Source organism: Anomaloglossus baeobatrachus, chromosome 6 (assembly GCF_048569485.1).
Source record: "Anomaloglossus baeobatrachus isolate aAnoBae1 chromosome 6, aAnoBae1.hap1, whole genome shotgun sequence".
NCBI lineage: Eukaryota > Metazoa > Chordata > Amphibia > Anura > Aromobatidae > Anomaloglossus > Anomaloglossus baeobatrachus.
This window is the reverse complement of record NC_134358.1, coordinates 32211699-32234197: the sequence shown is the minus strand read 5'-3', so window position 1 is coordinate 32234197 and position 22499 is coordinate 32211699. Positions and strand designations below refer to the sequence as shown.

Here is a 22499-nt window from a genome sequence, read left to right as displayed (position 1 = left end):
TGAGGCGGTACAGGAACCACTACTCCTTCCGCTCTTAGGGAGTCCACCGCCTGCAGCAGGGCATCTGCTCAGTCTGGATGTGGGGAGGTTCTGAAGAACCGAGCTGGAGGACGAGAACTGAACTCGATTCTGTACCCGCGAGACAAAATGTCTGTCACCCACCGGTCTTTGACCTGTGACATCCAAATAACGGAAAAGGGGGAGAGCCTGCCCCCGACCGGAGATGCGGAGGGGGGGAGCTGGAAGTCATGAGGTAGCCGCTTTGGAAGCGGTTCCTCCATTTGCTTTCTTGGGGCGCGCGTGAGCCCGCCAGGAATCTGAGCTTCTTTGCGTCCTCTGAGTCCCTTTGGACGAGGAGAATTGTGTCTTGCCCGAACCTCGAAAGGACTGAAACCTCTGCTGCCATTTTTTCTGCTGAGGTTTGCTTGATCTGGGCTGGGGCAAAGAAGAGTCTTTACCCTTGGACTGTTTAATGATGTCAGCCAATGGCTCGCCAAACAGTCTATCTCTAGATAAAGGCAGGCTGGTTAAACATTTTTTGGAACCAGCATCTGCTTTCCAGTCCTTTAACCACAAGGCTCTGCGCAAAACTACCGAATTGGCGGACGCCATTGAGGTGCGGCTGGTAGATTCTAGGACCGCATTGATAGCGTAAGACGCAAACGCGGACATCTGCGAGGTAAGGGACGCCACTTGCGGCACCGCTGGATGTAAGATAGCATCCACTTTTGCTAACCCTGCTGAAATAGCTTGGAGTGCCCATACGGCTGCGAATGCTGGAGCAAACGACGCGCCGATAGCTTCATAGACAGACTTTAACCAGAGGTCCATCTGTCTGTCATTGGCATCCTTAAGTGAAGCGCCATCCTCCACTGCAACTATGGATCTAGCTGCAAGTTTGGAAATCGGGGGGTCAACTTTTGGACACTGGGTCCAGCGCTTGACCACATCAGGGGGGAAAGGAAAACGTGTATCCTTAGAACGTTTAGAGAAACGCCTTTCTGGATGAGCGTCGTGTTTCTGGATTGACTCTCTGAAGTCAGAGTGATCCAAGAAAGCACTTAATTTACGCTTGGGATAGAGAAAACGAAACTTCTCCTGCTCTGCAGCTGCCTCCTCTGCAGAAGGGGCTGGGGGAGAAATATCCAACAGTCTATTGATGGCTGAGATAAGCTCGTTTACCATGGCGTCCCCATCCGGGGTATCCAGATTGAGAGGGGTTCCAGGATAAGACTCCTGATCACTCTCATCAGACGCATCACAGAGCGACTGATTGCGCTGAGACCCTGAGCAGTGTGATGACGTTGAGGGTCTTTCCCAGCGAGCCCGCTTAGGGTGGCTGGGGCTATCATCTGAGTCATAATACTCAGCCTGTGAAGCCGGGGACCCCCTTGCAGTCTGGATTAAATCCAACTGAGGGGGATTAGAGGACAGAGACCTCGCCGTGTCCATAGACTGAGCCCCAGGCATGGATTGCAAAGTTTCAAGGATTTTTGCCATAGTCACAGACATATTATCAGCAAAAACTGCAAAGTCTGTCCCTGACACCGGGGCAGGACTTACAGGCGTCTCAGCCTGGGTCACTATCTCTCCTGACTCCGGCTGGCGAAGCAGCACCGGATCTGAGCATTGCACACAATGGGGGTCCTTGGGGCCTGCTGGTAGAGCAGCCCCACATGCAGCACACGCAGTGTACACAGCCCTAGCCTTGGCAGCCTTGCGTTTTGTGGATGACATGTTGCTGCCTCCTCAGAGCGATCTGGGTATACAGCCAGGAAGCGACCTCACAGTGCAAGCAATAATGAAATATATATATGTCCAGTGACACAGTACACTAATACACACTGAGGCACTAGAGGGGCCAGCTGAAAAGCCGCTTACCGCCCGCTTAAGAGCGGGTGTGTGATCTCCAAAGCCCCCTAGTCCAGGTCTCCCAGAGCCTTGCGTCCTTCCTCCAGCCAGACATGCATGTAATGGCTGCCGGCGTCCTGAGAGAGGAGGGGGGGCGGGCCCTGGGCGTTCCTGGCTAAGAGCGGGAAGCCTGCTTCCCTCTGTGCCTAGTGAGAGGGCTGGAGCATGTAAATCAGGCTCCAGCCCTCGTCGCTGCGGTGAAACAGCGTCTCTCCCCTACCCTGATTGACAGGGTGGGGGCGGGAACGAATCGGAGCTGCCGGCGTCCTAGGCCGCAAAAGCCGGGGACTAGATTTATAAACGCCACCGCCGTAAAAGCGCGGTCGGCGTGTCCCCGGCGAACTAAAAGTCACAGCAGCGCCGCCGGTCCAGCGGGGGTCGGCGCTGCGTTCCCACAACACAGAAAAAAGTCCCCCAGTTAAACTGTAGGAACACTAGCTCTAGCGTTACGGTCCCCGGCGCACTACAACACCCAGCCAGCCCGGAGTGTGTCTGTGCCTGCCGGGGACACAGAGTACCTGTATGATGCAGGGCCTTGTCCCTGATGGTACTCCTGCTCGGCATCCACCAGGTGCTATGGGTCTGTGGATGGAGCCCGGCGTCAGAGCTTTGAGGCCGGCAGGATCCCACTTCCACAGAGCCCTACAAGGGGATGTGGAAGGAAAACAGCATGTGGGGCTCCAGCCCCTGTACCAGCAATAGGTACCTCAACCTTACAACACCATCTACGGGTGAGAAGGGAGCATGCTGGGGGCCCTATATGGGCCCTCTTTTCTTCCATCCGAAATAGTCAGCAGCTACTGCTGACTAAAATCTGTGGAGCTATGCATGGAATGTCTGACCTCCTTCGCACAAAGCTTGAAAACTGGAGTACCCGTGATACCACGGGGGGGGTATAGCCAGAAGGGGAGGGGCCTTGCACTTTTTAGTGTAGTGCTTTGTGTGGCCTCCGGAGGGCAGTAGCTATACCCCAATCGTCTGGGTCTCCCAATAGAGCGCTGAAGAAAGCAGCATAGAAAGCCTGTGTTGCTTTTTTGCTGCTGTAGTCTAGCCATCTAGGAGCATATAGCCGAGAATAGCGACCGCACAGTGCAATGTATAGCATACAAGCATAAAGTACAAATGAGCACTTCAGCACATGCAAAATGAGCAGCTTAGAAAGCCTGTGCCTTAGCACCTTTGCTTTTGTGCTGCTGTAGTCTAGCCATCTAGGAGCATATAGCCAAGAATAGCGACCGTACAGTGCAATGTATAGCATACAAGCATAAATTACAAATGAGCACTTCAGCACATGCAATATGAGCAGCTTAGAAAGCCTGTGCCTTGGTACCCTTGCTTTTTTGCTGCTGTAGTCTAGCCATCCAGGAGAATATCGCCAAGAATAGCGACCGTACAGTGCAATGTATAGCATACAAGCATAAGTACAAATGAACACTTCAGCACATGCAATACAAGCAGCATAGAAAGCCTGTGCCTTGGCACCCATGCTTTTTTGCTGCAGTTGTCCAGCCATCTAGGAGAATATCGCCAAGAATAGCGACCGTACAGTGCAATGTATAGCATACAAGCATAAGTACAAATGAACACTTCAGCACATGCAATACAAGCAGCATAGAAAACCTGTGCTTTAGCACCCTTGCTTTTTTGCTGCTGTTGTCTCGCCATCTAAGAGGGCATATAGCCAAAAATAGCGACCTACAGTGCAGTGTAAGCAGAAAATACAAATGGACACAACGGTATTTAGTGGGGTCAGCACTTCAGGTGCTGCTTACCGCCCGCCTATAGGCGGGTGAGTGGTCGCCAGAGTCCTGTGACTGGCTGCCAGCTCGGACTGCAGGAATGGCTGCCGGCGTCCTTCTCCAGCTCGTGTGACGAGGGGCGGGCCGTGGGCGTGCCCCAGGCAAGAGCGGGAAACCGGCGTCCCACTGTGTCCAGTGAAGGGGGCTGGAGAATGCAAAGCAGACTCCAGCCCTCGGCGCTGACTTTCTGTACAGCGTCCCGCCTCTCCCCTGACTGGCAGGGCTGGGGGCGGGAACGAAACGAAAACTAGGCCGCAAAGCCGGGGACTCGAGTAATAAGCGCGGCCGTCCTATGTGCACGGCCAGCGCGGAGTCCCCGGCGCACCACAAGTCCCAGCCGCGCCACAGTGTAAAAACACCTAGCAGCGGCCCAGCGCGGCAGTTCCCAATACATAAATTCACACAGCAAAGCTGCCGTGAATAATAGCACGAGCGCTCCGCGCTGTTGTCCCCGGCGCACTAGCACTCCCAGCAATGCTGGTGTGTGTGTGCGCGATGTGTACGGGGACACAGAGTACCTTAATGTAGCAGGGCCCTGTCCCTGACGATACTCAGCTCCATATCCAGCAGGTTCTCTGGGTCTGTGGATGGAGCCCGGTCTCAGTGCCTGGAGACCTGTAAGATCCCACTTCACCCAGAGCCCTGAGGGGGGATGGGGAAGGAAAACAGCATGTGGGCTCCAGCCTCCGTACCCGCAATGGGTACCTCAACCTTAACAAACACCCGACAAAAGTGGGGTGAGAAGGGAGCATGCTGGGGGCCCCATATGGGCCCACTTTTCTTCCATCCGACATAGTCAGCAGCTGCTGCTGACTAAAAACAGTGGAGCTATGCGTGGATGTCTGACCTCCTTCGCACAAAGCAGAAAACTGGTGAGCCAGTGATCCCACTGGGGGTGTATAGCCAGAAGGGGAGGGGCCTTACACTTTTTAGTGTAATGCTTTGTGTGGCCTCCGGAGGCAGTGCTATACACCCAATCGTCTGGGTCTCCCAATGGAGCGCCGAAGAAACACCAGTGTCAACATCTACAGTGAAGAGGCGACTCTGGGATGCCGGCCTTCAGGGCAGAGTGGCAAAGAAAAAGCCACATCAGAGACTGGCTAATAAAAGGAAGAGCTTAATATGGGCAAAAGAACACAGACATTGGACAGAGGAAGATTGGAAAAAAGTGTTATGGACAGACGACTCGAAGTTTGAGGGGTTTGGATCACACAGAAGAACAAGTGAAAAGATGCTGGAAGAGTGCCTGACGCCTTCTGTCAAGCATGGTGGAGGTAATGTGATGGTCTGGGGTTGCTTTGGTGCTGGTAAAGTGGGAGATTTGTACAATGTAAAAGGGATTTTGAATAAGGAAGGCTATCACTCCATTTTGCCATGCCATACTCTGGACAGCGCTTGGAGACAATTTCATCCTACAACAGGACAATGACCCAAAGCACACCTCCAAATCATGCATGAACTATTTAGGGAAGAAGCCGGCAGCTGGTATCTATCTGTAATGGAGCGGCCAGCCCAGTCACCAGACCTCAACCCTATAGAGCTGTTGTAGGAGCAGCTTGACCGTATGGTGTAAAAAAGTGCCCATCAAGCCAATCCAGGGGGGGGAAGCATGGGGCAAAATATCTCCAGATTACCTCCGCAAATTAAATGCTAGAATGCCAAAGGTCTGCAAAGCTGGAGTCGCTGCAGAGGAGCATTCTGTGCCGAAAGCAAAGTGTGAAGGAGAAAATTATTATTTCATGTAAAAATCATTAATTTCTAACCTCGTCACTGTCTGGACGATATTCTCTATTTATTATGTAACTCATCTGATAAATAAAAGTAGGATTTTTCATGAAAAGGACAAAATTGTCAGGGTGACCCCAAACTTTTGAATGGTAGTGTATCGGTTTCTCCCTTAGGCTGGGACATGTGGGAACGCAGAGGTGCCAAATCATTCGGGAGTTACACATTATAGCTTCACAGGAGAATGGAAGGGGCGTCTCCTCCTCACATTCCCAATATCGAGAAAACCTGCGTCTGGTGGAAACGGCTTCAAAGAACATCAATCAATGGAGAAGCTTTGCTCCTTCCAGGTGAGACGGGTTACATCAAAGGCTTTCTGAAACCAGCAGTCAGAAGAATTTTTTTTTCTTCTGTATTGCCCCTTGAATAATCTTCAAAAAAGGACGAAAAAAAGAAAATGAAACTTCCTTTGTCTCAGGCAAATTAAACGTGTCAGCGTGTGGTAGAGCTTCCCATGTGCCCGATGGTCAGAACAAGCTGGCAAGCAATGCGGCCCAGACCGCCACAGCGGGGAGCACCGGCCAACGCGGCCCGGACCGCCATAGCGGGGAGCACCGGCCAACGCAGCCCGGACCGGCACAGCGGGGAGCACCGGCCAACGCAGCCCGGACCGGCACAGCGGGGAGCACCAGCTAATGCAGCCCGGACCGGCACAGCGGGGAGCACCGGCCAACGGGGCCCGGACCGCCACAGCGGGGAGCACCAGCCAACGCGGCCCGGACCGCCACAGCGGGGAGCACCAGCCAACGCGGGGAGCACCGGCCTACAGCCTTTAACCGACCATATTAAACATAATGCACCAAGAAATCCAATCAGCCGGAAACAAACTGTTGAGGTTTCTTTAAACCCCATACTGCAAAAATCAATGGCTTCCCTGGTCCCGGGGTGGAAGTCGCGTTAGAGATTGGGTATAGGAGACACAAAGCGGAGATTTCCCCGGAGTGTAATTGTAGAATAACAGTGCCGCTCTCGTAAAGGGTTTACAGACAACAGCTGCAATGTATTTATACTGCTACATAAGCAAAGCCCCTCGCCCCTGCATAATATACACACAACGCCGAGGAGTCCAGATGCCCGCTGCTCCAACAGGTATAGGAAATTACAGTGTAGCAAGGGGCGATCAGATCACACCGCACATTACCAACCAAAAGGGGCCGAAAACACTGCTACAATTCAGAAAAAACATTATAACAAATGCATTTTACTAAACGTCCCATTCTATCATCCTCCTCTACACTGGAAGAAGCTTTATACTGTGCTCTATAATAAACAGCCCAAAGGACTAGGGGCAGCGAACTGACAACTGCATCATTTATCATTCAGCAACTTCTCATAGATAAGGTAAAATAAGCCTAATAAATGTAACTATAACAACAATATCGACTATAATACTGCCCCTATGTACAAGAATATAACTACTATAATACTGCCCCCTATGTACAAGAATATAACTACTATAATACTGCTCCTATGTACAAGAATATAACTACTATAATACTGCTCCTATGTACAAGAATATAACTATTATAATACTGCCCCTATGTACAAGACTATAACTACTATAATACTGCTCCTATGTACAAGAATATAACTACTATAATACTGCTCCTATGTACAAGAATATAACTACTATAATACTGCTCCTATGTACAAGAATATAACTACTATAATACTGCCCCTATGTACAAGAATATAACTACTATAATACTGCTCCTATGTACAAGAATATAACTACTATAATACTGCTCCTATGTACAAGAATATAACTACTATAATACTGCCCCTATGTACAAGAATATAACTACTATAATACTGCCCCCTATGTACAAGGATATAACTACTATAATACTGCCCCTATGTACAAGAATATAACTACTATAATACTGCTCCTATGTACAAGAATATAACTACTATAATACTGCTCCTATGTACAAGAATATAACTACTATAATACTGCCCCCTATGTACAAGAATATAACTACTATAATACTGCTCCTATGTACAAGAATATAACTACTATAATACTGCTCCTATGTACAAGAATATAACTACTATAATACTGCTCCTATGTACAAGAATATAACTGCTATAATACTGCTCCTATGTACAAGAATATAACTACTATAATACTGCTCCTATATACAAGAAGATATCTACTATAATACTGCTCCTATGTACAAGAATATAACTACTATAATACTGCTCCTATGTACAAGAAGATATCTACTATAATACTGCTCCTATGTACAAGAAGATATCTACTATAATACTGCTCCTATGTACAAGAATATAACTACTATAATACTGCTCCTATGTACAAGAATATAACTACTATAATACTGCTCCCTATGTACAAGAATATAACTACTATAATACTGCCCCTATGTACAAGAATATAACTACTATAATACTGCCCCTATGTACAAGAATATAACTACTATAATACTGCTCCTATGTACAAGAATATAACTACTATAATACTGCTCCTATGTACAAGAATATAACTACTATAATACTGCCCCCATGTACAAGAATATAACTACTATAATACTGCCCCCTATGTACAAGAATATAACTACTATAATAATGCTCCTATGTACAAGAATATAACTACTATAATACAGCCCCTATGTACAAGAATATAACTACTATAATACTGCCCCTATGTACAAGAATACAATTACTATAATACTGCTCCTATGTACAAGAATATAACTACTATAATACTGCTCCTATGTACAAGAATATAACTACTATAATACTGCCTCCTATATACAAGAATATAACTACTATAATACTGCCCCTATGTACAAGAATATAACTACTATAATACTGTCCTCTATGTACAAGAATATAACTACTATAATACTGCCCCTATATACAAGAATATAACTACTATAATACTGCTCCCTATGTACAAGATTATAACTACTATAATACTGCCCTCTATGTACAAGAATATAACTACTATAATACTGCCCCTATGTACAAGAATATAACTACTATAATACTGCTCTTATATACAAGAATATAACTACTATAATACTGCCCCCTATGTACAAGAATATAACTACTATAATACTGCTCCTATGTACAAGAATATATCTACTATAATACTGCCCCTATGTACAAGAATATAACTACTATAATACTGCCCCCTATGTACAAGAATAACACTACTATAATACTGCCCCTATGTACAAGAATATAACTACTATAATACTGCTCCTATGTACAAGATTATAACTACTATAATACTGCTCCTATGTACAAGAATATAACTACTATAATACTGCCCTCTATGTACAAGAATATAACTACTATAATACTGCCCTCTATGTACAAGAATATAACTACTATAATACTGCTCCCTATGTACAAGATTATAACTACTATAATACTGCCCTCTATGTACAAGAATATAACTACTATAATACAGCCCCTATGTACAAGAATATAACTACTATAATACTGCTCCTATGTACAAGAATATAACTACTATAATACTGCTCCTATGTACAAGAATATAACTACTATAATACTGCTCCTATGTACAAGAATATAACTACTATAATACTGCCCCCTATGTACAAGAATATAACTACTATAATACTGCTCCTATGTACAAGAATATAACTACTATAATACAGCCCCTATGTACAAGAATATAACTACTATAATACAGCCCCTATGTACAAGAATATAACTACTATAATACTGCCCCTATGTACAAGAATATAACTACTATAATACAGCCCCCTATGTACAAGAATATAACTACTATAATACTGCTCCTATGTACAAGAATATAACTACTATAATACAGCCCCTATGTACAAGAATATAACTACTATAATACAGCCCCTATGTACAAGAATATAACTACTATAATACTGCCCCTATGTACAAGAATATAACTACTATAATACAGCCCCTATGTACAAGAATATAACTACTATAATACTGCCCCTATGTACAAGAATATAACTACTATAATACTGCCCCCTATGTACAAGAATATAACTACTATAATACTGCTCCTATGTACAAGAATATAACTACTATAATACTGCTCCTATGTACAAGAATATAACTACTATAATACTGCCCCCTATGTACAAGAATATAACTACTATAATACTGCCCCTATGTACAAGAATATAACTACTATAATACTGCCCCTATGTACAAAAATATAACTACTATAATACTGCCCCTATGTACAAGAATATAACTACTATAATACTGCTCCTATGTACAAGAATATAACTACTATAATACTGCCCCTATGTACAAGAATATAACTGCTATAATACTGCCCCTATGTACAAGAATATAACTACTATAATACTGCCCCTATGTACAAGAATATAACTACTATAATACTGCCCCTATGTACAAGAATATAACTACTATAATACTGCTCCTATGTGCAAGAATATCACACATCAAATCCTTTCAGTTTGCAGATGCACGGGATAGGATCTACGTACAATAATGCAAATATTGTCTCGCTATCTGGTGTGTATGTGACGGATTCCTGAGGCATCTTGTCATCCTGATACATCCCCCGTGTTTTATTTACCAGGCCCCCCGCGGAGTGTACAATGAAGAGCCATTTCAGGCGCTTTCTATAGGAATAATGTAGGGGCGGCTTTGCCTCGGAGCAGCACGTTGCCTATTTTATGCACCTTCTCCGGCGGCGCACGGCTCGGCTACAATCTAGCAGTGGGGAGGCGGAATAATTGCATGCACTAAAAGTTTTATCTGCGTCTATAAATATATATCAGGGTACGCGGCTCTTCCCATAGAAAACACACCTGGGCTTCTGGCTGCACATCATTAACAGTGGCACCGCTCGTTTCCTGCAGCACGTCGCGGCCTTGACTGAAGCGCTAATGGGACGGACGGGTAAATAATTTGTCACCACTCCGCGTGCTCGTGATGAAGGTTTTCATTAGAGAGGACGGCTCTTCCCCGGTCGCAGAGTCCCCCGCCGTCTTCTCTTGGTTGGCAGGCCTGCATTGAGCGCATGGAGCCTAATTAGAAGCCCGGCATCGACTTTCACCGTCATCATCGCGGAAATAGCTACTAATACATAAGGGCCACGGCCGGGAGTTTACCGGGAGAGGAGCCCGCTAGAAAAGGGCTGATGGTGCTCAGAAGACCAAGGCGGGGTCCTGAAGTTGAAGAGTTTCCTTCAGTTTCGTCTTTGTGAATGTAACCAATGTAATTTTGCTCCCCCTCAAAACTACTCGACTCATCTCGGCACCAAATTTCACTTTTGATCACAGATAGTACTACCTCCTTGTCTCTGTCTAATTCCATTGTCATAATGCTGCACGCACTCATCTGCGAGTCATGGTTGAACTATGGCCCATGATATACTGACTGACTGCCCGCAGATCCCCAAACCCGAACAGTTTTGTCTTTATGGATGTAACCAATGTAATTTTGCTCCCCCTCAAAACTACTCGACTCATCTTGGCACGAAATTTCACTTTTGATCACAGGTAGTACTGCCACCTTGTCTCTGTCTAACTCCATTGTCATAATGCTGCACGCACACATCAGCGAGACACGGTTCAAGTACAGCCCATGATACACTGCCTGCCCGCAGGTCCCCAAACCCGAGCTTGGTCCATGTCCTCTCTTATGAGGCTGTCAAGATGGGGGTCAGGAGGCCCATGGACATCCTTTGCATCCCGGGTCATAATTACACCATGGAAAACGGCATTAGGGAGAGGCACCAAAAAAAAAATAAAAAAAAATGAACGAGTAGAGACCGTGACCCAGTACTATCTGTGCCTACCAGGTTAGAAAAAGATGGCGAGACAAAGGGAAAATAAAATTTTCAGGGAGAGATGGAAGGGCAGAACTATTTGTGTCTATATAATTTACAAGGAGAGAAAGAGACAAAAGGGTAGTACTGCCTGTGAGACAACAATTCAATACATGATCCTGTAATAGTGTGGGATAGGGGTCATTTAGTCTCTCTGTAAATGTTGCATACATAAATACTCACCGGTCTCCTCCTGTAAATGCTATGTGTACAGATAGTACCAGTTCTTTGTCTCTCTGTAAATGGTAAATGTAGGAACAGATAGTACTGTACTGCCTTCTTTTTAACGCTTTAAATGTTTTAGGCACAGACAGTACTGCCTCCCTGTTTTTCCCCTGTAAAATATATAGGTACAGATAGTAAGCCCACCTCATCTCTCCCTGTAATTACTGCAGGTACAGATAGTACTGCCTCCCTGTTTTCCCTGTAAAGTATATAGTTACAGAGAGTATGCCCATCTCATCTCTTCCTGTAATTACTGCAGGTACAGATAGTACTGCCTCCCTGTTTTCCCTGTGAAGTATATAGTTACAGATAGTATGCCCATCTCATCTCTTCCTGTAATTGCTACAAATACAGATAGTACTGCCTCCCTGTTTTTCTCTGTGAAGTATATAGGCATAGAGAGTATGCCAACCTCATCTATCCCTGTAATTGCTGCAGGTACAGATAGTACTGCCCTCCTTTTTCCCTCACAGGCATAGAGTAAGGTCACTAGGTCTTCTAAATAATTTAAGAATAGATAGTACTAGCTCGCTGTGTTGCTCTATAAGTGATGTTAGAACAGCTAGTACTGTACTGCCTTTTTTAACTTGGAAATGTTACAAGCACAAGCAATTACTACCCTACATTATTTGTAATCTATAAAATTATTTGGTGACAGATAGTACTTTTACCCTGTTTTTCTCTGTAAACTATGTTGGCACTAAAAATGGCTTCCCTATCTCTCGCTTTAAATGCTGAAAGTACAGAGAATACTGCCTGCCTTCTCTGTCAAATTTCAAAACAAAAAATTATGACATGTCAATTTCTCCTTCTAAATACTGCAGACACAGATAGTACTTCCTACTTGACTTTTTCTATAAAATAACCCAGGATCATACAGTACGAACTCTTTTCTCTCTAAATGCACAGATAGTACTTCCCTGCCATCTTTCTCTGTAAATTATATAGGAACAGATAGTATTGCCACTGAATACCAAGTGTGCACAGATAGTGCTACCTCCCTGTCTCTTCATGTGACATTTGCTTAAAGGGAAACTGTCAGCAAGTTTTTGCAACCTCATCTGAGAGCAGCATGATGTAGGCAAAGAGATCCTGAATCCAACATTCTGTCACTTAGATTACTCGCTGCAGCCGTTCTGACACAAGCTGAATTTTTATCTTTAGTCATGTGGGTGAGCCCAGGGAGCCGCCCGGTCCAGACCAGGCTCTCTTATAGAGCTTGTACATTGACAGTGAGGTGTGAATCGCAGCAGGGAGCATGTTGCACTTCTCTGCAAGTGAGTTTCTAGTCCTGTAATGATAAGGGTCCTGCTGCTTAAACAAACATAGAAAATAAACAAAACAGTGGACTGTGACAAAACAGGCATGCCTGAACGTTCTGTGTTGACCCTTGCAGCATGCTGGCTTCAGCTTACATTGCAAAAACCTGCTGACAGATTCGCTACCTACACTCGCATGGGAACATCACAAAAAGGCCCTAACTTAACCGGCAGGAATAAAAATATATATTGATCACGAGGTTTTGTTTTTTCCTGCCGCTGTTATAGAAATAGGATATTGTCATTCGCACAGTGCCACAGTCTTCCAGCGTCTACCGACTTAAAAGGAAAACCACTAGAAAGGAATTTTGGAAAGTATGTTTTTTGTGGTGTATTTCGGAGGTGGAGGTGACGGCGGCGGTGGCATATTGTGCACAGAGGAAAACTACGATCACACACAAATAGGGAGTATTAATGAGCAAAAATACAAAAAAAAAAAAAATAACCGTATGGCAGTGTAGGATTTTATTCTTTTATGTTGTTTTTGCAGGACATAGTTTTTGGGTTTTTTTTGTATTGTTTTGTTTTGCATGTTAGGCGGCTTTCACACTACGTTTTTTTAACATGCGTCCTGAACTTTTTTTAATGCAAAAACGGATCCAGTGCAAATGCGTTTTCATTTCAATGCATTTGCAATGGACTGCGTTCACCTGCGTTTGCATGCGTTATATGGGGGATCCAGCGAGCTGCAGATTTTTAACTTTTTTCAAAAACGGTACTTGTAGCGTTTTTGAGCTGCGTCCAAATACTGCAAATTGCTGGATCCTGACTATACTGCACGCAAACACATGAGAACGCTGGCGTGCTGATAGGCAGGATCCTGCTTGGCCAGAAACCAGCCTGGCGTGATCACAGTCTCTCTCTCTCCTCTCCCCTCCCCTTTTTTCTCTCTCCCCACCATATTATATTATATATATACATATACACACACACACATATATATACATATTATATATATATACATATATATATATACATACATATATACATTATATATATATATATATATATGAAGGGAATTTTGTTACTTACCGTAAATTCCTTTTCTTCTAGCTCTTATTGGGAGACCCAGACGATTGGGGTATAGCTACTGCCCTCTGGAGGCCACACAAAGCACTACATTAAAAGTGCAAGGCCCCTCCCCCTCTGGCTATACCCCCCCCGTGGTATCACGGGTTCTCCAGTTTTAGTGCCAAAGCAAGAAGGAGGAAGCCAATAACTGGTTTAAACAAATTAACTCCGAATAACATCGGAGAACTGAAAAACCGTTCAACATGAACAACATGTGTACCCGCAAACAACAAAAAAACATCCCGAAGGACAACAGGGCGGGTGCTGGGTCTCCCAATAAGAGCTAGAAGAAAAGGAATTTACGGTAAGTAACAAAATTCCCTTCTTCTTCAGCGCTCTATTGGGAGACCCAGACGATTGGGACGTCCAAAAGCTGTCCCTGGGTGGGTAAATAAATACCTCATGTTAGAGCTGCAAAACAGCCCTCCCCTACGGGGGTGTCACTGCCGCCTGCAGGACTCTTCTACCTAAGCTGGCATCCGCCGAAGCATAGGTATGCACCTGATAATGCTTGGTGAAAGTGTGCAGACTGGACCAGGTAGCTGCCTGGCACACCTGTTGAGCCGAAGCCTGGTGGCGTAATGCCCAGGACGCACCCACGGCTCTGGTGGAGTGGGCTTTTAGCCCTGAAGGAACCGGAAGCCCCGCAGAACGGTAGGCCTCTAGAATTGGTTCTTTGATCCATCGAGCCAGGGTGGCTTTAGAAGCCTGCAACCCCTTGCGCGGACCAGCGACAAGGACGAAAAGTGCATCGGCACGGCGTATGGGCGCCGTGCGGGAAATGTAGATTCTGAGTGCTCTCACCAGATCTAGCAAACGTAAGGCCTTTTCATACCGGTGAACCGGATGAGGGCAAAAAGAAGGCAAGGAAATATCCTGATTAAGATGAAAAGAGGATACGACCTTAGGAAGAAACTCCGGAATGGGGCGCAGCACAACCTTGTCCTGGTGGAACACCAGGAAGGGAGCCTTAGATGACAGAGCTGCCAGCTCAGACACTCGCCGAAGCGATGTGATCGCAACAAGAAACGCCACTTTCTGCGACAGCCGAGAAAAGGAAACTTCCTTCAGAGGCTCGAAGGGCGGCTTCTGGAGAGCAACTAGTACCCTGTTCAGATCCCATGGATCTAACGGTCGCTTGTACGGGGGCACAATATGACAGACCCCCTGCAGGAACGTGCGCACCTTAGGAAGACGTGCTAGACGCTTCTGAAAAAACACGGATAGTGCCGAAACTTGCCCTTTAAGGGAGCTGAGCGACAAGCCCTTTTCTAACCCCGATTGCAGAAAGGAAAGAAACTTGGGCAATGCAAATGGCCAGGGAGACACTCCCTGAGCAGAGCACCAGGACAAGAAAATCTTCCACGTTCTGTGGTAGATCTTAGCCGAATTCGACTTTCTAGCTTGTCTCATTGTGGCAACGACTTCCTGAGATAATCCAGCAGATGCTAGGATCCAGGACTCAATGGCCACACAGTCAGGTTCAGGGCCGCAGAATTCTGATGGAAAAACGGCCCTTGGGACAGTAAGTCTGGTCGGTCTGGCAGTGACCACGGTCGACCGATCGTGAGATGCCACAGATCCGGATACCACGACCTCCTCGGCCAGTCTGGAGCGACGAGTATGACGCGGCTGCACTCGGATCTGATCTTGCGTAGCACTCTGGGCAAGAGCGCCAGAGGCGGAAACACGTATGGGAGCTGAAACTGCGACCAATCTTGAACCAAGGCGTCTGCCGCCAGAGCTCTTTGATCGCGCGACCTCGCCATGAATGCCGGGACCTTGTTGTTGTGCCGAGACGCCATTAGATCGACGTCCGGCACTCCCCAGCGGCGACAGATTTCCTGAAACACGTCCGGGTGAAGGGACCATTCCCCTGCGTCCATGCCCTGGCGACTGAGGAAGTCTGCTTCCCAGTTTTCTACGCCTGGAATGTGAACCGCGGATATGGTGGATGCTCTGTCCTCCACCCACATTAGAATGCGCCGGACTTCTTGGAAGGCTTGCCGACTGCGCGTCCCTCCTTGGTGGTTGATGTATGCCACCGCTGTGGAGTTGTCCGATTGGATTCGGATCTGCTTTCCTTCCAGCCACTGTTGGAAGGCCAGTAGAGCAAGATACACTGCTCTGATCTCCAGAACATTGATCTGAAGGGTGGACTCCTGCGGAGTCCACGTCCCCTGAGCCCTGTGGTGGAGAAATACTGCTCCCCACCCTGACAGACTCGCATCTGTCGTGACTACTGCCCAGGATGGGGGCAGGAAGGATCTTCCCTGAGACAATGATGTGGGAAGGAGCCACCATTGTAGAGAGTCTTTGGCCGTCTGGGAAAGCGAGACTTTCCTGTCCAGGGACGTTGACTTCCCGTCCCATTGGCGGAGAATGTCCCATTGAAGTGGGCGCAGATGAAACTGCGCAAAGGGAACTGCTTCCATGGCTGCCACCATCTTCCCTAGGAAATGCATGAGGCGCCGCAAGGGATGCAACTGGTCCTGCAGAAGAGATTGCACCCCTGTCTGTAGTGACCGCTGCTTGTCCAGCGGAAGCTTCACTATCGCTGCTAGAGTATGAAACTCCATGCCAAGATACGTTAGTGACTGAGTCGGTGATAGGATCGACTTTGGAAAGTTGATGATCCATCCGAAAGACTGTAGAGTCTCCAGCGTAGCATTCAGGCTGTGCTGACATGCCTCCTGAGAGGGAGCTTTGACCAATAAGTCGTCTAGGTAAGGGATCACCGAGTGTCCCTGAGAGTGCAAAACTGCTACCACCGCCGCCATGACCTTGGTGAAGACCCGTGGGGCTGTCGCCAGACCAAATGGCAGAGCTACGAACTGAAAATGGTCGTCTCCTATCACAAAACGTAGAAAACGTTGATGTTCTGTAGCAATTGGCACGTGGAGATAAGCATCTTTGATGTCTATTGAGGCAAGGAAGTCTCCTCTGGACATTGAGGCAATGACAGAGCGGAGGGTTTCCATCCGGAACCTCCTGGCGTGCACATGTTTGTTGAGCCGTTTTAGGTCCAAAACAGGACGGAACGAGCCGTCCTTTTTTGGAACCACAAAGAGATTGGAGTAAAATCCTTGCCCTTGTTCCTGAGGAGGGACTGGGATAATCACTCCTTCCGCTCTTAGGGAGCCCACCGCCTGCAGCAGAGCATCTGCTCGGTCTGGACGTGGGGAGGTTCTGTAGAACCGAGCTGGAGGACGAGAATTGAACTCGATTCTGTACCCGCGAGACAAAATGTCCGTCACCCACCGGTCTTTGACCTGTGACATCCAAATGCCGGAAAAGCGGGAGAGCCTGCCCCCGACCGGCGATGCGGAGGGGGGGGGCTGGAAGTCATGAGGTAGCCGCTTTGGAAGCGGTACCTCCATTTGCTTTCTTGGGGCGTGTGTGAGTCCGCCACGAATCTGAGTTTCTTTGCGTCCTCTGAGTCCCTTTGGACGAGGTAAATGGTGTCTTGCCCGAACCTCGAAAGGACTGAAACCTCTGCTGCCATTTTTTCTGCTGAGGTTTGGTTGTTCTGGGTTGTGGTAAAGAGGAGTCTTTACCCTTGGACTGCTTAATGATATCAGCCAATGGCTCGCCAAACAGTCTATCTCTAGACAAAGGCAAACTGGTTAAACATTTTTTGGAACCAGCATCTGCTTTCCAGTCCTTTAACCACAAGGCTCTGCGCAAAACTACCGAATTGGCGGACGCCATTGAGGTGCGACTGGTAGATTCTAGGACCGCATTGATAGCGTAAGACGCAAACGCCGACATCTGCGAGGTAAGGTGCGCCACTTGCGGCACTGCTGGATGCATGATAGCATCCACTTTTGCTAAGCCAGCTGAAATAGCCTGGAGTGCCCATACGGCTGCGAATGCCGGAGCAAACGACGCGCCGATAGCTTCATAGACAGATTTTAACCAAAGGTCCATCTGTCTGTCATTGGCATCTTTAAGTGAAGCGCCATCCTCCACTGCAACTATGGATCTAGCTGCAAGTTTGGAAATCGGGGGGTCTACCTTTGGACACTGTGTCCAGCGCTTGACCACCTCAGGGGGGAAAGGGAAACGCGTATCTTTAGATCGTTTAGAGAAACGCCTTTCTGGGTGAGCGTCGTGCTTCTGGATTGATTCTCTGAAGTCAGAGTGATCTAACAAAGCACTCAATTTACGCTTGGGATAAAGGAAACGAAACTTCTCCTGCTCCGCAGCCGCCTCTTCTGCTGAAGGGGCTGGGGGAGAAATATCCAACAGCCTATTGATGGCTGAGATAAGGTCGTTTACCATGGCATCCCCATCCGGGGTATCCAGGTTGAGAGGGGTTCCAGGAGTGGATTCCTGATCACTCTCATCCGACACATCACAGGGAGACTGATTGCGCTGAGACCCTGAGCAGTGTGAAGACGTCGAGGGTCTTTCCCAGCGAGCTCGCTTAGGGTGGCTGGGGCCATCATCTGAGTCATAATCCTCGGCCTGTGAAGCCGGGGACCCCCCTGTGGGCTGGATACATTCCAAGTAAGGGGGACCTGAGGACAGAGGCCTCTCCGTGCCCAGAGACTGAGCCCCATGCATAGATTGCAAGGTTTCAAGGATTTTTGCCATAGATACAGACATATTATCTGCAAAAACTGCAAAGTCCGTCCCTGTCACCGGGGCAGAACTTACAAGCGTCTCAGCCTGGGTCACTACCTCTCCTGACTCCGGCTGGCGAAGCAGCACCGGGTCGGAGCATTGCACACAATGGGGGTCATCGGAGCCTACTGGTAGATTAGCCCCACATGCAGCACACGCAGTATACACAGCCCTTTTTGCCTTGGCCGCCTTGCGTTTTGAGGATGACATGTTGCTGCTTCCACAGAGTGATCTGGGATATGCAGCCAGAAGCGCACCTCACAGTGCAAGAAATACAATATCTATATATATGTACCCAGTACACTGACACACAGTGAGGCACTAGAGGGACCAGCACAGAAAAATCGCTTACCGCCCGCTTAAAAAGCGGGTGTGTGGTCGCCAGATAGCCCCTAGTCCAGGTCTCCCAGAGCCTTGCGTCCTTCCTCCAGCCAGGCATGCATGTAATGGCTGCCGGCGTCTCTAGAGAGGAAGGGGGGCGGGCCCTGGGCGTTCCTGGCCAAGAGCGGGAAGCCTGCTTCCCTCTGTGCATAGTGTGAGGGCTGGAGCATGTAAATCAGGCTCCAGCCCTCGTCGCTGCTAACGAACAGCGTCTCTCCCCTACCCTGAATGACAGGGTGGGGGCGGGAACGAAACGGAGCTGCCGGCGTCCTAGGCCCAAAAAGCCGGGGACTAAATTTATAACCGCCGCCGCCGTAAAAGCGCGGACGGCGGATCCCCGGCGCACCACAAGTCACAGCAGCGCCGCCCGGTCCAGAGGGGGTCGGCGCTGCGTTCCCAAACACAAACAATCCCCCAGTAATCTGTAGGGACACCAACTCCACGTTGCGGTCCCCGGCGCACTACAACACCCAGCCAGCCCGGAGTGTGTCTGTGCCTGCCGGGGACACAGAGTACCTGTATGATGCAGGGCCTGTCCCTGATCGTACTCCTGCTCCGTCTCCATCAGGTTCTAATGGGTCTGTGGATGGAGCCCGGCATCAGAGCTGAGAGGCCGGCAGGATCCCACTTCCACAGAGCCCTACAAGGGGATGTGGAAGGAAAACAGCATGTCAGGCTCCAGCCCTGTACCAGCAATAGGTACCTCAACCTTACAACACCATCCAGGGGTGAGAAGGGAGCATGCTGGGGACACTATATGTGTCCTCTTTTCTTCCATCCGAAATAGTCAGCAGCTACTGCTGACTAAAATCTGTGGAGCTATGCATGGAATGTCTGACCTCCTTCGCACACAAAGCTAAAAACTGGAGAACCCGTGATACCACGGGGGGGGTATAGCCAGAGGGGGAGGGGCCTTGCACTTTTAATGTAGTGCTTTGTGTGGCCTCCAGAGGGCAGTAGCTATACCCCAATCGTCTGGGTCTCCCAATAGAGCGCTGAAGAAATATATATATATATATATTATGTATATATATATGTGTGTGTGTGTGTGTGTGTGTGTGTGTATGTATATATCTATCTATATATATAATTGCCTTATTCTGTTTGTCTGTCTGTCTGTCTGTCTTGCTCCAAAATTGTGTCCTTACGGTGACACAAAGCTGATTGGCCGCTGGGCTCGCCATGGCCCCGCCCCCCCACACGGATTGGCCGCTCGCCCAGGCTGCGCCCCCACACGGATTGGCCAGCCGCTCGCCCAGGCTCCGCCCCCCCCACAGATTGGCCTCTCGCCCCGGCACCCTGCAGGCATTGGCAATTCGGCCACGCCACGCCCCGCCCCCCTCACGCAATGCACGCTAGCTCTGGCCCCGCCCCCTCCCTCCCCCCGCGCATTCCCCGAACTGACACGGCTGTCACGGAGGTGAGTACTGTACTCCCCCCCCCCCCCCCCCCCGCGCATTCCCCGAACTGACACGGCTGTCACGGAGGTGAGTACTGTACTCCTCCCACCCCCCCCCCACGCCCTCTGGCCCCCGCTCGCACGGCAGTGGTGTCATGGTTACAAGCGCATCAAGGTCCTGCTGCTGCGGAAGATCCACACGCACACACATAACAGCACACACACAAACATACACACACATCAGATCACACTCACTCTCACACACACCTCACATCGCATCCACACACTCACAGCATCCGGCGATATCGCTTGCTTCTCGGCCTCGATACTGTGCTGTTGTGACCTTCCAGGACCTGACGGAGGATCACATGGCCAGAAGCATGTGGTATCTCCGGATGTTGTGACTGTGAGCGCGTATGTGCGATATCGTCAGTGTCTGTGTGTGTGAGTGTATGCGATCGGGTGTGTGTGAGTGGATGCGATCGGGTGTGTGTGAGTGGATGCGATCGGGTGTGTGTGAGTGGATGCGATCGGGTGTGTGAGTGTCGGCAGAGGAGCACGGCGTGCTGGAGGAGGCTGGGAGCAGAGAGGCTGATCATGGGGAAGGCTGGGAGGGGAAGGCTGATGCTGAAGGAGGCTGGGAGGGGGAGGCTGGAAGGAGAGAGGCTGATGCTGGGGGAGGCTGGAAGGAGAGAGGCTGAGGCTGGGAGGAGAGAGGCTGATGCTGGGGAAGGCTGATGCTGAGGGAGGCTAGGAGGAGAGAGGCTGATGCTGGGGAAGGCTGATGCTGAGGGAGGCTAGGAGGGGAAAGCTGATGCTGGGGAAGGCTGGGAGGACGGAGGCTGGGAGGAGAGAGGCAGATCCTGGGGAAGGCTGGGAGAGGGAGGCTGATGCTGGGGGAGGCTGGAAGGAGAGAGGCTGATGCTGGGGGAGGCTGGAAGAAGAGAGGCTGATGCTGGGGGAGGCTGGAAGAAGAGAGGCTGATGCTGGGGGAGGCTGGAAGAAGAGAGGCTGATGCTGGGGGAGGCTGGAAGAAGAGAGGCTGATGCTGGGGGAGGCTGGAAGAAGAGAGGCTGATGCTGGGGGAGGCTGGGAGGAGAGAGGCTGATGCTGGGGAAGGCTGGGAGGAGAGAGGCTGATGCTGGGGACAGAGAGGAGAGGCTGATGCTGGGAGGAGAGAGGCTGTTGCTGGGAGGAGAGAGGCTGATGCTGGGGGAGGCTGGGAGGGGGAGGCTGATGCTGGGGGAGGCTGGGACGAGGGAGGCTGATGCTGGTGGAGGCTGATGCTTGGGGAGGCTGATGCTGGGGGAGGCTGGAAGGAGAGAGGCTGATGCTGGTGGAGGCTGATGCTTGGGGAGGCTGATGCTGGGGGAGACTGGGAGGGGAAGGCTGATGCTGAGGGAGGCTGGGAGGGGGAGGCTGGGAGGAAGGAGGCTGGGAGGAGAGAGGCTGATCCTGGGGAAGGCTGGGAACGGGAGGCTGATGCTGAGGGAGGCTGGAAGGAGAGAGGCTGATGCTGGGGGAGGCTGGAAGGAGAGAGGCTGATGCTGGTGGAGGCTGATGCTGGGGGAGGCTGGGAGGGGGAGGCTGATGCTGGGGGAGGCTGGGACGAGGGAGGCTGATGCTGGGGGAGGCTGATGCTTGGGGAGGCTGATGCTGGGGGAGGCTGGAAGGAGAGAGGCTGATGCTTGGGGAGGCTGATGCTGGGGGAGGCTGATGCTGGGGGAGACTGGGAGGGGAAGGCTGATGCTGAGGGAGGCTGGGAGGGGGAGGCTGGGAGGAAGGAGGCTGGGAGGAGAGAGGCTGATCCTGGGGAAAGCTGGAAACGGGAGGCTGATGCTGAGGGAGGCTGGAAGGAGAGAGGCTGATGCTGGGGGAGGCTGATGCTTGGGGAGGCTGATGCTGGGGGAGACTGGGAGCGGAAGGCTGATGCTGAGGGAGGCTGGGAGGGGGAGGCTGGGAGGAAGGAGGCTGGGAGGAGAGAGGCTGATCCTGGGGAAGGCTGGGAAGGGGAGGCTGATGCTGAGGGAGGCTGGAAGGAGAGAGGCTGATGCTGGGGGAGGCTGGAAGGAGAGAGGCTGAGGCTGGGAGGAGAGAGGCTGATGCTGGGGAAGGCTGATGCTGAGGGAGGCTGGGAG

The 22499-nt window shown here is 49.3% G+C and overlaps 1 protein-coding gene across 3 annotated transcripts in view; it reads right to left on the bottom strand.

The window, feature by feature from the left end:
• The window catches only part of ZFAT (zinc finger and AT-hook domain containing), a 259690-nt gene that overhangs the window by 157211 nt on the left and 79980 nt on the right, over positions 1 to 22499 (bottom strand). The gene's annotated exons all lie outside the window — the stretch shown is intronic.